Source organism: Mirounga leonina, unplaced genomic scaffold, assembly GCF_011800145.1.
Source record: "Mirounga leonina isolate KUSES-001 unplaced genomic scaffold, KU_Mleo_1.0 Mir_151, whole genome shotgun sequence".
In the NCBI taxonomy this organism is placed as follows: domain Eukaryota; kingdom Metazoa; phylum Chordata; class Mammalia; order Carnivora; family Phocidae; genus Mirounga; species Mirounga leonina.
In genome coordinates, this window is record NW_023270377.1 from 18,723,421 (window position 1) to 18,728,356 (window position 4,936).

General features: G+C 44.9%; 1 pseudogene; it reads right to left on the reverse strand.

Moving 5' to 3' along the window:
- Window positions 1-3,728: 3,728 nt before the first annotated feature.
- LOC118012643 lies at window positions 3,729-4,669 on the reverse strand (annotated as a pseudogene).
- Between the last annotated feature and the right edge of the window lie 267 nt (window positions 4,670-4,936).

Consider the following 4,936-nt stretch of genomic DNA (forward strand, 5'->3'; position numbering starts at 1 on the left):
CTCGGGAAGCATCTGCCAGAACCACATACGGGGCCACTGCTAGGTGGAAAGGAGGCTGGGAATGTGGACAACAGACCGGCATAGTTGCCTTTGACCATCTCCATCAGGCTGAGCTCCTTATAGCGAGGAAGGAGGAACAGGTAGTGGGTTAGATGAGCACCATGTCTGCCATGTGGGAATGCGTGGCCAGGCAGAGAGAGGAAGAGACAGCAGGCCATATGGCCCCAGAGAGAAAGCCATGGTAAGGACTCATGTCAGGCTTTCAACTCCGATGCCTAAGTGACAAACTGTACTTCATTTCCTGCTCTTGCAAGCTGGCGGGATTGCTTGTTGTCTCATTTCCATAAACTCTTCTTCGACTCGAGCTGGTGGGAGTGGGTGGGTTTCTCTGATTCCTTAGAGCCGTGAGCAGAGTTTTTGACAGGTCTTAACATGTGTCTCCTCATTTGTTCTTTAGAGCGGTTGCTGTTGTCCTTATTTTCTGCAAGAACAAAAAGAGGCTCTGAGAGGTTAGGTTTGCCCACCCTCATGTGATTCTGATCCAGATTTTCTGGCAACTAGTATATTCTTTATGCCATCTCTGTAGTTTGAGGAGGATCATCTATGCAGGAGAAGTGTTTATTCTGTAAATAGCACCAAGGGCAGATGAGAGATGGAGTTTCCTCTGGGGCCTGCCAATGTCACCCAGGAGCTCTGTCCCTGGCTTAAGTCAAAAGGCAGAGGAGGCGGCTTGACTCTGTCATGCATCTAGGTTTTGGAGACTCAGGGAATGTTTACTTTTCTGCTTGTCTATTTTCAAACTTTATGCCTGTAATTTATTGTCCTGATTACTGTTTAACATGGTTGGAAGATATGGTCTATTCAAGTTGTGGATTTGTGTGAGAAGCCCAAGGGAAAATGAGTGCATTTGGGAGCTATTGTTCTTCCCCTTCTCACGCCATCAGCTCTCCTTGGGTGACCTTTGCTGCCGGAGCTCCCACCACCACCCAGACAGTGTCAGCTATCAAGATGGTGATTCATCTGGTCAAGCAGAAGTCATTATCTCCTCTCCCTAAACTTGACCCTTCCTCTGCATTCCCTATCTCAGTAAATGGTACAGCGGTCTACACGGTCATGCCCGGAAGTCACCACCCCCACATGCAACCGCTTGCCACATTATTTAAGATTAATCAGGCTGTAATACGCCTCCTCTCATCTTCCCGAAATGCCTCAGTTCCGGCCTTAATCTCTTTTCGGAGGATGGTGGACACCATCTCCTGGACTCATTGTTTTCTAAGCTTGTTAGAAACCTGAGTACTTGTTAATTATCTGGATTCCCGGGCCCTGCTTCTAAGCTCTGATTCAGCAGGACTGGTGTGGGCCCTGGAATCCACATACTTCACAATGATCCCAATCAGTTATGCTGAGCAGTGGGCTGCACTGGTACCCAGCTGGTTTCCCTGCCTCAAGGGCGCTCTGCGGTCAATCTAGCTTTCCTCTGCTGTAGAAGTAGCTTCCTAAAAGGGGCTGGGAGCTCTGACAATGCAGCACAAAACCCAAACCTGCCGCAAGCCCAACGGGCTATGATTTAGCCACCACTTCCCTCTCCAGTCTTATCTCCTGCCTTCCCTGGGTTCTACTAGTAAAAGCCGTTTGTCAAATTTGAGGATCCCATTTCTTTTCTTTCTTTCTTTCTTTTTTTTTTAAGACTTATTTATTTATTTGAGAGAGAGAGAGAGCAAGCTAGGGGAGGAGAAGAGGGAGAGAGAGAGAATCTCAAGCAGACTCCCCGCTGAGTGTGGAGCCTGACACGGGGCTCGATCTCAGGATCATGACCTGAGCTGACATCAAGAGTCGGACCCTTAACCAACTGATCCACCCAGGCTCCCTATCCCATTGCTTTTTCATTGCTCAATGCCTCTGCCTATGCTGTTCTTTCTGCCTGGACAACCCTCCATCCCCAGGTCTACCTGGAAAACTCCTATCCATCCTGCAAGACCCAACTCAAGTGTTCCTTCTTCCCTGAAGCTTTCTTTGCCACCCTTGCAACTCAGATGTATGTTTATTATTGCAATTATCGCCCCATTGAATTCTCCATTGAAGAGACTGTGTTTAGCTCACAGGTACAGGTGGCATTTGCTTTTCCTGTGTGAAAGGAAATTTAGTGAAAGCACACAGGGCAGTTTCCAGCAAAAAGCGTTCCCATACTTTCCCCTGCATGTAAACTCTAGAGAGCTTCTTACTGTGAAAATCAAACAGTCCTCTATCTGTTTACATTTACAATGTCAGTATACTGAACTGTGTAATAACAGTCAACACGTATCTGGTGCCCGCTGTGTGCTAGAAACTTTGTGTTCACCATTTCACTTCATCCTACGGATGAGAAAATCGAGGCTCAGAGGTGAACTAATTTGCCCAAGATCACAAAACTGCTAAGTGATGGAATTGGTACAATGCTAATTCTACCTCTTCCAGAGATTTCTTAAACAACATTAGGATATGCGGTATGTGTCTAGGACAAAACACCCCTGGACCAGGGGGTGCAGGAAATGTAAATGAGTGAAGCAGGGTGGGCTTGAGGCAATAAGGTGGGGTAGGGAGTGTGGCAAACTGGAGGGTGTACACCCTGCTCAAAAGAGTGCCAAGACCGAGTGCCGGTTGACGCTCCCCTCCCTACCATTTTATTGTAAAAAATTTCGAAAGTATAGCAAAGTTGAAAGAACTTCACTGTACATGCATGTATACCTACTACCTAGAATCTACCATTAACATTTGACTTGCCTTATCCTGTATCTATGCATCTAGCCATCCCTGTATCCATTAATCCATTTTGCTTTTTTGATGGGTTTCAAAGGAAACTGCAGACAGCCGTGCACTTCTCTCTGAATACATCAGGTTGTAGAGCATTAACTAGAGATCAGTATTTATAGTTTTTCCTTTGATGAAAAATTTATAGACAATGAAACGTACAAATCTACCTATTTGTATATTCACTCAGTTTTGGCAAATATGTGCTCCTGTATCATCCCAACCTCCATCAATATAGAAAACATTACCATTATCCCTAAAGATTCCCTCAAGTCCCTCCTGTTTATCTCTGCTTCTGTCCCCACCGAGGTAGCCACTGTTCTGATTCTTTCCTTTTTCTTTTTTTTAGTATTTATTTTTTATTTTTAAATTTTTATTTATTTATTTGACAGAGAGAGACACAGTGAGAGAGGGAACACAAGCAGGGGGAGCGGGAGAGGGAGAAGCAGGCTTTCCATGGAGCAGGGAGCCTGAGGCGGGGCTCGATCCCAGGACGCTGGGCTCATGACCTGAGCCGAAGGCAGACACTTAACTGACTGAGCCACCCAGGCGCCCCAGTTCTGATTCTTTTCTTTCTATTTTGCACCTAGTTTTATTTATAATGCCAACTTTTATCAGGTCACTAAAGTTAACTAGACAATAAACTAGGCAGAAATCACTCTACAAAGAGAGGGAAAGCCCCAAATACCACCTTCTAGAGAGAACCACTGTTCAGGTTTATTTGTAGCAAAGAAAAAAAAGAGACTTTTGATCATCCTGGAAGAAACTGAGCATTATGTTTGGAATCTGTACTCAACTGCAAGGAGGACAATATTCTGCCCACACCACTGATTTGCTGCTTCATTTGTCTACTGTTGGTCTAATACTAACAATCACAAACAGAGCAGCACAACTAGTCTTTGGAACAATCCCTAGAGTGTTCCAGGGTCAGGCACAACATTTCACTTTTCACACCACTGCTTCTCTTTGAGTACCTGGGCTGCCTTTTCGTCAGGAAAAGTCATTTTGGATATGGAAGTTCTTGCGAATCTCCTCAGGAGTTTCCCCCTTGATTGTACTGGCAACCATTTTGCATGTAACATCAAGCAAACTTTGGATTTCTAAGTAATTCGCAGCCAGAATAAGTTCGCAAAATGTTCCTCAGTCAGCTTTCAGGAATTCTTGGTCCCAAATAGGGACATCATCTGTCCACTTTGCTTGCCTCATCCATTCCCAAATCTCCCCACATGGTCGCGATAGTCACAGATTGCTTGGCAATTTCAACATCAACCTCAAATCTCTCTCCATCAGAGCTCTGCCACTTAATTGAAGGCACGGTGCTCCGTCTCAGGGAGACTGTGGGCTAGAGGCTGACAAGAGCATGGTGGCCTCAGCAACGAGAAGAGAAAGGGTGGAGAACAAGGCCACCACCGGATTATCTTCTCCCATAGATTAGTTTTGCTTGTTCTGGAAACTCACAAAAGTAGACTCATACAGAATGTACTTTCCCTCAGCTTGAAGTTTTAAAGATTCATCCGTGTTGTCGAGTGTATCCGTAGTTCATTGCTCTTAGTTGTTGAGAAGTCTTCCACTGTATTCCATTGTATGAACAGACCAGTTTGATTAGCCATCCTCTGTGTGCGGACATCTGGACTGTTTCTAGTTTTTGGCTCTTACGAATAAAGCTATTAATATTTTGTATAAATACTTTTGTGAGCATATATTTGCATTTCTCCTGGGTGTATTTCTAGGGGTGGAATTGCTGGGTTAGAGGGTAGGAGTATGTTTAGTTTTAGAAGAAACTGCCAGACCTTTTACCTGAGTGGTTTTACCATTTTATGTCCCCACCAATGACATATGAGACTTCTGGTTGGTCCACAGCCTTCATATCCTTCATGGACATACTGCTCATTTGTATATCTTCTTTTGTGAAGTGTCTGTTCAAATCTTTTTTTTTTTTTTAAGAGATTTTATTATTTGTTTATTTGAGAGAGGGGGAGGGGCAGAAGGAGAGGGAGAATTTCAAGCAGACTCGGTGCTGAGCACGGAGCCTGACATGGGGCTTGATCTCATGACCCTGAGATCATGACCTGAGCTGAAACTGAAAGTCAGACACTCAACCAACTGAGCCATCCAGGCGCCCCCTGCCTGTTAAAATCTTTTGCCCACT